The following is a 13934-nucleotide window of genomic DNA, read 5'->3' on the forward strand; positions in this document are numbered from 1 at the left end:
TAAGCAAAACCATAGGAACCAACAGTTGCAACAATTACTTCTCTGCACATCTCAAATGAAAGTTTCTTTTGTTGACATAGCCATAATCAGTCGAAGAGCAGTCTAATATTCAAGGCCATCTGTATAAAATGACTATATAATCTGTTATACTCTACTGCAAATTACCTGGGTGGATTTTTTGAAATAGTGCAACTAACACAAAATGAGAAATCAATTAAATGCTGAGGTTCAGGGGTGTTGCCATTTGTAATATCCAAATTTTACATTTCTTTTTTTCAGTGAAATACTCTTACTTTTCTCATTGACTCCTAACATATCAGTTTTATCTGCTTTATATACTGAGATTCTATGCAAGATCTCACATGAAGAAAGCTTGCTATTGTTGGTTTAAAAATTTTAAATGTATGGGAGTGACTGCTGCAATCCTTGGACTCCTCTCAGTAGATCATTATGACAGTGCTGCAATTTCCTTTCCTTGACCCATCCCACGTTAGCCAGACTTCCCACTCAGAAACCAGCCTTCATCTCTGTCCTTAACAAATGCTTATTCAATACAGCCAAATTTGAATGAATATTAGATCAACACTGCCTCACATCTAATTGGGGAGACTGAATATTGGGAAGAAATATGCTCGCAATGTTGGTGAGGGAAGCTTCGAAGAACACATTAAATGGTGAATGGGATGTTTCGGAAGAATACAGTTTTGATTTGATCATCGTAGAAGAACGCCATCAGAACAAAGCCCTAATATTAAAAACTTTTCCTGTATGACTTTAGAACAGATGTTCCTAAACATTCTTTACCTATTTTTAACTATCATGGTATCTGATAATGTCAAAGTTCAAGACAGATTTATATATATTGGGTTAAGATAATCACATCAGGATTTTATTGGAAGAAATCATGTTTCTGGTGATTCTCTTGGGCTACGTTCTGCAGTTGGATTATAGGAACTTTCCTCAACAGTATTCAGCAAGTTTATTCTTAAGCCTGGGCTTGGAACACTGTAGTAAGATCTAGAGAGCAAGTAATACAATTTCTGATGTGTGGTTTATCATCTTACGCTTCATCACTAAACTTCACTTAGCAGAGATGAACAATTACCTGATTGCATGCATTGCCCCATTCAATAAATACACACTCATTTCAAAATTTTGTTTTAAAGGCAAACTGTATTCCGTTTATATCCTCTAGAACTGTTCAGATTTAACTTCATGTTAGCTATCAAATGACAACAGCAGATTTATTCAGGGACAGGAAAAAGAATTAAAACAGGAAAAAGAATTAAAACAAAGGCTTTGATCTATGGCATCAAAACTGAATAACTAAACTTTAATCTCAGTAGAAGACAAAAAAATTAGCAGTTAAAAGGTCAAACACTAAAACAAACTGAACAGTGCTGACAACTCACGGCACGATACCCAGAATGCATTGAACAAAGAATATCCTCCCAAACTGTTAATGGCATAGGTACTTTTATTTGTAAAGATGGTTATATCCATGAAAAAAAAAAAAGTCATTTGGAAGCAATATTTCCATTTCTTTTAGGACATAGCACTTAATGGGTTAAAAGCAAACTCACATTTTCAAGAAGGACAGCTAGATATTTTGACAGCACTGAGCAATCCCTTGGCCTTCTTGAGTAAAAAACACTGCGTGCATAGCCTTGCTTCCCGATAAATTATTTTAAAAATGATCAAACTGTGTCATATTATTTGTAATGCTATTAAGAATAATATCTAAAGTACTTAAACTAATTATGCCTATTTTGTAAGATTAATTATCATTAATAATTTAACATATTTTATCATTTAAGTCAGTATCCGTTCTGATCTTTAACTTTAGAGAGCGCACTGTATATGTACCACATAATTAGGGCTTATGTATCACATAATTAAGGCTAAATACTAGGAAATCAGACTAATGAGACCAAATCAAACTGAATTATTTAAGCTTTTTTTCTTTAATTTTAGAGGTAGAATATTTAGTAATTAAACACTGATTTCATTTTCTTGAGCTTGCATGTGTCTCCTTTGTCTCTGTGGTCCTCGCTACAGAAGCCTTCCAAAATGTTTCCCTGGGGAGTAAAGAAAAAGAACCTCTCTCACTTGCCACAACTGGGAGTCAAATAATGAATAGAAGCAGGTGGTTTCACTCTTTTTCTTTCTCTTCCTTCTTTCTCCTCCCCTCGTCAGTTTCCTGGGGTCTTCATGGTCTCTTTCCTAGGGTTCCAGTGACCTGTCCTTAAACTGGAGCCTGCTCAGCTTCCTGTCACTTTCTATCTCCCATTCTCCCGGGGCCTGGCTGCTGCGATGGGGGATTGATAGCTATTCAACAAGCAACATTCTTCAGGACTGCAAGTTTTCTGAAGAGATATTTTAGACGGAGGGACTTTTGTGTTCTTACCACTTCACTCACTCATCCGCTTTGTCATTTTTTTGTATCATTGTTCTTTGATCAGATGTTGATGAGTAGCTACTGTGTGCCAGACTCTGTTGTTCTACAGCACAGCTGGTAAGATCTGGGTTATGCGACTCTGTTAAATAGCAAAACACATTTGGGGATGTCATTCCACAAATATCACTGTGTGACTTCCGCGTTCCCAGGGGCTTGGTTAGGGGCCAAGGATAGAGTGGGGGACAAACGGGGCAGAGCTTTGTCCTCAGAGCTGATGGTCTTTTGGGGAATACATAAATACATCACTCAGTAAGATGTTTTATTATGGAAGAAGTGGAGGGTCTCATGGGAGTCAATGGATGGAAGGTGTAACTTCAAAGTCAAAGAAGGCTTCCTATAGGAGGTGTCATTTAAGCTAAGGCTAGAAGGATGGTGAGAAATTAGGTATACACATGTGTATGTATGTGGAGGTGGGAAGTACCTGGTTAAAGTTAAATTATAGAAGAACATTCCAGACACAGGAAACAACATGTGTGAAAGTTGGAGGGTGGAGAACCCATGACTTGATCCAGAATTAGAAACAAATTCAGTGGAACTGGAATGGAGCATTAAATTCACCTGGAGAGGTCAGTAATACTTAGAGCTCAGAAACTGAGGTGCTGTAGCTAGGTAAGTGCTTCAAGTGGACAAGCTTTAAACCTAATTTCTGATTCCAATATCTCCATTATACGTGTTGACCCTCTGTATGAAGAAAAGATAAAGAAGATACTTAATTTGGGGAAAAAAAAGTCTTTATTTTATTAAAAAAAGAATTATTCTTAGAAAATTTCTTCTCTCAATGAATTAAAAAAATGTGTACTTTCAGAAAAGCAATTGCACACCTTCTTAGCTAAAAGATATGATGTTTTTCAAGAAGACCAAAGGGAAGCATTTACCATCTTACTTCATCTCCATCTTGACTCCTCCATGATAATCGTTGTTTCTGGGCCTCACTTCCCTCTTCCTCCCCCCGATCTGGACCCAAGAGAGCTGTGTCCAGGCAGTAAGTTTCTTTGGACAAAAAACCAGAAGCAGAGTGAAGGATGCCCTTCATACAGAAATCAAAACAGTAAGACACATTAAGAGACTATTCCTGAAGAAGTTGCTAGGATTCTGAACTAAGACAGTAGTGGTAGGAATAGCAAGAAGCAGCCAGGTTTGGAAGACACTTGTGAAGGAGAAGCTACAGCCCACTGTGAACCAGTTGGGGCATGGCTGATACAAACAGGAAAAGTCAATGAAGATTCAGATTTTATCATGAGAACAATGAACAGGTTTGGAGGACATAGTGATTTCAACATTTTCAATAAATTTCATTATTTTCTTGATTAAGCTCTTCTCAATCCCAGGAGCATTCATCTTCATAGTGCTTTAAAAGTGTGTTCAAAGATCAATTGGATTTGAATGACCATCTTTATTTTCACACAATTAAATAGGGCAGATAGGTCACTTATCACACAGACAAAGTACCTGTGAACAAGTTGTTACCAGTCGATCTTGAAATCTCAACAAGTAGACCTATTAGCTGATTCCTGACACATGTCCTTTGGTGGTCTGGCCTTATTCCAGCTGGGAGAGGAGAGTAATTGGCAGCAAGCCCTTATCCCTGGTCCACTCAGGTAGTCCTGTGTCAACAGTTCAGCCCTTCCGAGATCTGTCTGTCTTATAGCTGCATGTTCTCCACCCAGTGATAGCAGGCTTCAAAGAAATTAAAAGTAACTTTTCTTCCAGAAGACTAGTAACCCTTGTATGGAATAGGATGCATACACTACTCCATTGGCAAATCCTGAGCCAGAATATGCCACTGGTTGAAAGTAAAAATATTGGAAAGAGTAAAGAAGCATCATTCTCTTTAATGTCAAGGATGACTTGAATCCAAATTGCCATACTTTTTTTACCCTATCCATTTATCACTGAAGAAATTTCTAAGTAATTTTTTGCAAATATCTTTTTGACATATACTGGCTATTTCTGATGGTCTCAAAACTGACCATTACTTGGAATTGTTTTTCTTTCCTACTGGGGAAAGAAAATAAGACCATCATTACCACAATATTCATCTTGGGTAGCACAAAATGACATACAGAGTTTGGACCAGGAGACAAATATAATAATACTTTACAAATGAATCTCTTTTTTTTCCCCAAAGTAGATTTGGAAGAAATTATACATAGAAAAGATCTTAAACCTGAGTCAAGGAAATAGAGTTCTTCATTTATCACAGAAACAAATAGTACAGTAAAGACATAATTTCCCATAATGCCCCTTGATCGAGTCAACCTATTTCACTCATTTTATTATACAGGCCCTTCAAATGGTTTAGAGCTATCCCATCACCTGTCAATTCATGCTTCATTATCCTGCTCCTCAGTGCCATTCAAGGTTGACTTCCTCTCCAATAGTCACCCCTGTCCAAACAGGAGTCATGCATGCCATTTCCCTCCCCGCTGTCAATCCAAAACATGGTTTCCCATAATTATATATTTCAGAAGTCATAGTGAGATCAATTCTTTCTGCCAAAGAGAGGAAAGAACTCAAACTATCTAGGAAAAGTGAACTTTCAGGCATTTTACATTTGCTAGGAGATTATCATATAAGCTGTGGTGTTTGTTCCACCTTGTAATTCCACATGGCGCTACAAGAAGGGCCCTTCACCGTGGCCAACCTGCAACCTTGCTGTACCGTCCTTTTTGAGAGCACAGTTGTAAGCAGAACAAAAATCTCTATGAACTTCCCAGAGACAAGCCATTGCTTTAGCCTCCTGCAGTTTCTTCATGAGCTCACAAGCCTGTCTGACACATAGGGCAAGCTTTCAAATTAAGGATTTCAGTTTTAGAAGAACACAGTCAATTCGCTCTGTGACATGTGGGACAAAGGCTGCTGTGACAGTCCTGCAAGGAATTGCTACTATAAACCCGTACATATTTTACTGACCATATCATCACTGGCTACAGATGAGGCTTCTGTCCCTTCTGCCACATTCATGGTCATGTAAAGCAATAGTCATCGTGAAACCAGACAAACATTTAAATACCTACCGTGAGCCAAAGACTATTACCCTTTGATCTTGACTTCGGCTATGTTGGATCAGTTTAGTTATATCAAATGCATTCAGAAAAAAAGTGAGGATGGGAAAGGTTGGTCTGGAACAAAGTCACATAGATGAGTGAGTACAGTCTACATATTAACCCAGGTCTTGTGGTCTCCAAAGTTCATGCTTTGTCCCCTTTACAACATTGTGTCCAATATGGAAATTTATCCTGCAAGATCATCCCGTTTAACTTCCACACACTTCACAGATGCAAAAACTATAATGTATTGGTTAAATGACTTAATCGAGATCACACATTTGCATTAGGGCTAGCTAGGGCCCACACCTACGCTCATGATTCCCAGCTCAACTTTATTCTGTATCATATTCAACTGAAAAGATTATAATAGATTTTATAGTAACAATCATCAGTATTATTATCATCACTGTTAATTGAAACCTAACTTTGAGTTAGCATCGGAACTTCTGTGGGAACACCCGTGGTTATTCCCCGTGGTTGCATTATCGCATGCTTCCTTGGAAACGAGCATTTTCAGCATGGACTAGGCACCAGTTCAATGAGAGTGGTATCATTAAATTCAGAGCTTTGAAAGTCATTACTTTCAGTATCTTAAGACTTAACGTTTCCAAATATAATTGTGTGTCTAAGGATGGACAAGATGGCCTATTTGATCTATTCACTTCTCTGAGCTTTGCTAGAACTAGGTTCATTTCTAAACATGAGGAAATAGAATACTTTCATTTGACTGCCTTGATGAAATGCTGATGCATTCTTTGTCCATTTTTTAAAATTCTTTTTTGAGAAAGGAGGAAAGGCTCTATATCACTCATCAGATTTTCGAAAGGTTAGACTTTGTACTTCTTGGGCAATGAATTGGTTTAAGTTACATTGTATATTCTATCATCAACCCAAAATAGATGGAACATATAGAAACTATATGCAAATAGACGCATTCTCCATATGTTTGCTCACTTGGTGCAGTAGGTGTAGTGCATATTCACCTAACCTTCCTCACATGGTGCTATGCAAACATTTCACTGAATTGATTTTTTTTTAAATCAGGCACTATTCCAACATTGAAGTTCTATAGGAAAATGGAAATGCCAGTGCAAATTTCTATTTTTAATTTAACTATCCACTGATCCAAGTTTGAACTGAAAAAAAAAAAAAAAAGGAAAGAAAAGAAAAGAAAAAAGCCCTCAGGATATTAGCATGTAATGGCAATTCTCACAATGATTGTCGCCTTATAGCACCATTTGCAGATCAGGCACAAAGATTAATTTAGGACCCATTAATAGAAGAATTTTCAGAGGAACTTGAGCTCAAATTATACCAATCTGTTACTGTTCCAAAATAAACGCATCAGGTGGCATTTAAATGCAGGTGGTTAACCGTTTTATCAGTGCAGATATTTAAGCTATTAGAAATATAATTAGAAAAATTAAATTAAACACACTTCATGTAGATTCTAATTCTAGCAGCCCTGTCCTTAGCATTATGCTATTTCTATTGTGAGTTATAAACTGTGCATAAATTGCACAGGTTTGTTTCTGAGTGATAGCTGAACTTAGATAATTAAGTTGTTACCCATGAACTTCAGTGGTCAACATGCTTATATATCTTTGTCTTGTGCCTGCTCCTCCTTCCTGTTTCCACAAATCTCAGGGGAGGCGGATGAATGGCACTTGACTCTACCCAGCTACACAGTCGACTGATTAGACATAGCCCTGTACCACAGGTACACTCAATTACATGCCTGTGCAGAGACTCAAGCATTTCCTGAAGCTAAAAGTGCTGAATCTGTTGGCTTCACACGTTTTATAGTAGGAGAAAACTGTGATCAAACATATTTAAACCTTCAATTTTATTTCATAGCATACTTCCTCCTTCTGCTTAACACAGGAAGTAAAGAGTTTATTGAGACAAAAAGGGATAAATCCATTTGCTTCCAAACAATGAAGTCATTAAGCACTGGACAATGACTTTATTTTTAGTAATTAAGTCATCTCTGTGAGGGAAAATGTGACATTAGATTGAAGACATAACTTGGCGTCCATCATGATACACCCTATATTTAATTTTTAAGATGTCAAATAGAATACATTCAGTAAAAGGGTCACACCAAAAAAAAAAAAATGTATTTGCTGTCATTATCCTCATAATAGAAAAGGACCTAGTAAGGACTGTTCTTAAAGCTGCTTGTATGGTAAGAAAATCGTTCGTTGCTGAAGATAAACCTGAAAGCATTAACTGCTAATAGTAAACACACACTATATATAAAATAACTTCTCCTATGGATCAAGACCTAACATACGTTTAGTTCCAAAGTCTTTCTTGTTAATATTTATTAAGAGCTGAATATCTCTCCTATTTCCTTATCCACTGTATGTCTAAATGAGAACAGGCAAAGGGATATTCAACTACCCAAACTAGTGTGAGGCAAGCATACAGAGTTATTTAAATGCACAGTTATTCCATGCAACATGACCCACAGTGCTCCATTTTTAAAACTTAAAAATAGCTACTTATTCTACAGCTAGAATTCCAGTGAATTTTCCCCCACAGTTTTAATATCCTTGGTTTTAGCCAAAGCTTCAAGAAGCTCTTGAACGTGCTTAATTCTGCAAGTTGGAATAGTTCTAGAAATGGAAAAATAGTATCTTTTAACAAGACACATGAAGAGGCCTCACAAGAATCAATAAAACTTAGAAATCAAGGGATCCTTTCCAGGCACTGTTTCCTGAGGAACAAGATCAGCAAATCCTTTGATTCCTGAACTTTCTCATAAGCTACCACTAAACATTTTATGTCTATTTTGGCTTTAATGAAGGTAGATGTAATTTCTGAACAAGTTCAGGAAAGTACTTCTTTCAAGCAGGGAAACTGCTTAAATTAATTAAGCTAATTAGGTTAATGAATAATTAAGGTAATTCTCTCATTCTCCCCCCACAATTCAACCTCTTCATCTCTTAGTTGTAAGTCTCAAATGGTGGTATGAGAACTCCTACATACAATCACACGTTAGACTCCTGTTTAATATTCTACATCATAACTGAAAGTAATTTTTTTTGTTTTTCTCTTAGTTTATAGCTTAAATAAGAATGGACCATCTCTCAACTACTGAGTATCTCTCTAATTAGGAAATGCAAATATCATAAATTAAAAATTGGGCTAGACTAGAAAAGATATTTAGGTCTAAAAATAATTTTAATAATCACCTATTTTAAATACAATGATAGGCTCATGCGCACTTACCTTTCATACCCTAGGCTCTGCAACATAGTATTTCATGTGATTCTTTACCCAAGGAGGTATGTACTTTATTATTATATTTTCATAGCTAAGTAACTGAAGACTCAGAGATGTTAAGAGACTTGCTGAAGGTCATACAGCCTGAACATAGCAGAGCATGGATTTACCTGTTTCAAAGAAATTACTAAATCCTTTTAGTACTTGGCTTATTTGGGGAATGCAAATGTCGAATTACTTCCCTAAATGTAGAGTGTATTTCTATAATCCGTATATTTCCAATGAGTTAGTCAACCAGTAAAAAAATGAAAAGCTCATGAAAATATGGTAGCAAAGAAAGATGAAGCTGAGTCAAGTGGTAATTTGTGTCTTTTGTCTTCCAGACTCCTATTCTTCTGAACACATTGTCAGTAGTTATCCAATATTACATTTTAATTTAGATGTAAAGCCATAAAAATTGGATTTTAGAGAATAGAGATATTTTGCTATTTACTTCTATGATCACAGACATTATTCTGTCAGTCATCTAACTTCAACTAACCTCTGTCATCCCCCTCACCACTAAGGGGCAATACAGCAGCACACATGTCACTATAATTAGCGTGCAGCAGCAATTTTCATTAGACCAATGATCTCCAATAAGATTTTCCCAAGGGCTGCATTCAGTTATATGTAATAGTTAGGTGGGCCACACATGTATTAGCATATAATTTGCACATGATTTGCATATGCACTTAAAGATTGCATCCTATTTCTCTGGATATTCCAAGTAAAAATGTAATTACTACAACATTGAATGTTATGATTTCTATTTCTCTGTATGATCCCACCACATCTGGCTCTGATGGCTTATGACAGAATAGCTTAGCAGAAAACTAGGAAAAGCTGGTGAGGAGGAAATAGTCAGTAGAGATGGTTAGGGTCAATAGGAATCTTTTGGGGGGCACTAATGATGACTACAGAGAGTACTATGCATCAGACAATTTGTCTCTTCTATAAGGATAAAGGAATAAATGCACATTGGGTGGACCTTCTAAGAAATGCCTTTCTAGTTACAACCGGTATCTTGTTGAGTATCTTTTTTCAAACCTCATTACAGGTTAAATGGCAAATTATCTGTTATCACTTGGGAAATCTAAGTTGCCTCTTAATTCTAATAGTGTAGTCATGGAACAACTTTAACTGAATTTTCTTTGAAACCTAATTACTCTCTGTTTTGAACACTATTTTAAATGGAGCGCTCTCTATTTCCCTTTAGTTTCTTGATACATATGGACCAGTCCCACCCAACTGGAGAGCATACCTTCTCTCAGTTAATGAGCTTTCTGGTACATTAATATTTGGTTAGATTGTGAAAAAAAAAGAGTTACAACCAAGTCAATAAGAACTGCACAGGAAAATATTTGGAAAAAAATTGGGACCCAGTACACACATAAATATATATAGACACATATTTTAATACATATTTGCTCTTATATTTATGAAAATAATATTACCTTTTCTCTCTCTGTTTCTTTCTCTCTGCAATGTATTCAAAGTCCCTTTTTCTAGGAAAAATATTGTAATGTCGAATAGATAGATGATAGATAGATAGATAGATAGATAGATAGATAGACAGACAGACAGTTGGGTGGATGTGTTAAGGAGGAAGATGTTCCTCTGGCCTATGGTCCTTCTAGCTGGATTTAGAATCAAATTGACATGAGATGGATTAACAGGAGAAAATCAAATTTAATAGGCGTATGTATGGGGAATCCACACAGACATGAAATTACAAAGACAGTGAGGCAACATGAAGTTAGTCTGAGCTAAGAAGAGGGGTAGAGTTTGAGGATACAAAGGGGAGAAAGGCCATTCACAAGAAGATGAAAGGAGATGTTTGGAAAAACAAAGATTACCCTAACATGCAGATAAAGTTCTTAGGTAAAAAGAGTCATTGTTAATAGCTTTCTTCTTGGTTTAGGCTTTCCTTTCCAATGTAAATATAGGTAGTTCAGGGGAGGCAGAGAGCTTTTCTTGCATCTGCTGGGTTTTTAATTTGAGATAATCTTTAGGCCAAAGTGGCCCATCTTGGGCCAGCCGGCCTTGGGCCCCTAAAATGGATGGATGGATGGATGGATGGATGGATGGATGGATGGATGGATGGTTGGTTGGTTGGACAGACAGATGGATGAGTAACAGACAGATGTTTTTAAAAACTCTAACTATTGTAGATTGAACACGTACAACTTTAGTAAGAAATCGTATAGTCCTCTGTGAGTTCTACCTGCATTCCTTTTATGTTTTCCTGTTTTAGTTGATCAGAATCATATGAAGACAGAAAAGTATAATTTTCTTTACCTACTTGGGAGTCCTTTGAATTAGAATTCTAGGGCCAGGCCAGTAATGAATGGAAAACCTTCAGCCAATTTTTAGTAATTGACTTACCCAAGATCATACAGCTTTGGGGTGATGGAGCCAGGACTTGAACCTATAAATGTATAGTTCCCTATCATACCTTCAAGTCTATCATATAATCTTTGTCTATGTTTATAATAAATAGACACATCTGTTTTGTAAGTAGAACAAATTTAAGTAATTCTCAGAAACTTTGTCTTGCAGTTCACTGAACACATCTGTTATCCAAATACTTAGTTAACATCCTCAACAATGACTAAATAAAGAGGAAATATTTATTTTTTCCTTATCTTCTATTTAACCCATTCTTTGCACTAAATTCTAGTGTGATTTGGCATCATCAGCAACCAAACTTTTAAATATATAATTGTATCCTTGGACAATGACTGTGACTAGGATATAGTAAATTCTCAGTATTTTTTTAATTAGATGAATAAACAAATGATGAATATGCAAATGTTATGCAAGATAATCTATAACCATAGAAAGCAGTTTATAATATATTAAGTTGAAGCATAGGTTACAAAACAGTTTTTTAGTATGACCCTTAAAGAAAAAATATGTATGTCTACGTGGAGGAACAAGTGTTAATGAATTTATAGTTCTTTACAGTGTAGGGTTACAGTGTGGTTTTTTTTTTTTTTTTTTGGAAAAAAATATTTATTTTTATAAGAATGGTAACTTTTTATATATATATTTTTTTTAATTTTAGAAATGGTCTCCTCTATTACATTTACATACTACTTTCCAGAAAACAATTCGAAAGACTATATTACAACTAGTATTCTAGGGTTTCAATTTGAAATGTGGCCTTAACCTTCTTACTGAAGAACCCCATTCTTTATATTTCAATTATTCTTCACTGCTAATTGTGTGCAAACTGGATCTTCCTTTAAACTGAAAAACTTTTAAAGGCCAGAAGCCATATTTTATTTAACTCTGAGTCATCCTATCTCTACAACAACCCTAATAAACTTGTACATAGCCAGTGGCCAAAAGATATGTAATATTATATTTGGTAAATCACTTAATTAAAAGAATGAGTGACACAAAACTAAGAATGCTGTACCACTGAGTATTTAAGTTAAGCATCATTTTGAAGATGAATTTAAAATTTTAAAAAATGAGCAGCCTAATTTCATAATGAACTCTATTTCTATTGGTCACACCATTTCCTATATATGAGTCATTGATCACAAGGAACCCAAACTAGAGTACATCAATTATGTCTGATGTAGGAAAGACGATGTTAGGGTTCGAAGTCGACAACCAAGAAAGAATTCTTGAGACGTCTTTGGTGAAAAAAAAGGTGATTTTATTAAAGCATGGGAACAGGACTCATGGGCAGAAAGCTGCAATGGGATCATGAGGAGTGGCCCATTATATACTTTCAAGTTGGGAGGAGGTTAGGGATCGCGTAAGTCTCTAAGGAATTTGGAAGCAAGGTTTCCAGGACCTTGAGGGGGCTAGTTGTTGTTGGGAAAAGATCATTTATTATTGTCTAATAAAACCTTAGTCATGAGACCCTTTCTATGTATATAGCTGGGCCATATGCTTAGGAGATGATTGCCAACATGTGTCTTGGAGGTTTAGAGATAAAGGAAGTTTCCAAAGGAATTTTTATATGTCAAAGTAGGCTTACAGGATCGGAGACGGGAGGGGTTTTCAGGCTAAGATTGCCTTTTGCCCTTAGCAAAGTGTCAACATCAAGGCAGCTGAGTCCCTAGAGGAATGTCACTGTGCTTGTTTCAAGGACTTGTCAATGGACTGTAGGTAGTAAGGAAATTTAATAATTTTTCTTCTGCCTTTGTTTCCCATATCAATGTCTATTGGGGAAAAATAAAAAACATAAAATAATGTATTTATGGTTCATTCTGTCTCTGGTCACGGATTATCAATTTGGGACTCGAAGTTGTCACTTTCTTAAACACAAAGCTTTCAAAGATCAGGCAAAAAAATAATAATGTGAGAAGATTATAGGAATAAAATTGAAATGAAGAATGCTGTGTAAGAATGAGGGAATCTCGGGTGCCTGGGTGGCTCAGTCTGTGAAGTGTTTGCCTTTGGCTCAGGTCATGATCCCAGTGTCTTGGGATCAAGCCTTGCCTCAGGCTCCCTGCTCAGAGGGGAGTGTGCTTCTCCCTCTCCCTCTGCCCCTCCCCACTACTCCTGCTTTCCCTCATTTTTTCTTTCTCTCTCAAGTAAATAAATAAAATCTTAAAAAAAAAAATAAACAAAAGAATGAGAGAATCTCACCAAGTCCAAAGAAGTCATATTTTTTAATTTCAGGTTAAAATATCTTTTTTTTCACAATGGATGAACACATGGGCTCAACAGCAAGCAAATTAGAATCATGATAACTTTTTATATCAGAAATAAATCTTACATTGTTTATGCCATTCAAAATTACTCTTTGCAGAATAATCTATGAGTAGAGATTTTTCCATTCCAATTTACTTTTTTTTTTTCCTTTTAAAGTAGTGTTTAAGGGGATGCCTGTGTGGCTCAGTGGGTTAAGCATTTCCCTTTGGCTCAGGTCATGATCCCTGGGTCCTGGGATTGAGCCCTCTATCAGGCTCCCTGCTCAGTGGGGAGCCTGCTTCTCCCTCTCCTTCTCTTCACTGCTCATGTGCTCATGCTCTCTCTCTCTCAAATAAATAAATAAAATCTTTTTAAAAAATAGTGTTTAAGCTGCATATTGGGCAAGATCATATGTGTCCCTGGGCCAATGTGCAATAACAGTTTAAACTTCCAGATAACAATTGTGATAATGCCTGAACCCAGAGGAATATCTCTAA

Source organism: Ursus arctos, unplaced genomic scaffold (genome assembly GCF_023065955.2).
Source record: "Ursus arctos isolate Adak ecotype North America unplaced genomic scaffold, UrsArc2.0 scaffold_1, whole genome shotgun sequence".
In the NCBI taxonomy this organism is placed as follows: Eukaryota; Metazoa; Chordata; class Mammalia; order Carnivora; family Ursidae; genus Ursus; species Ursus arctos.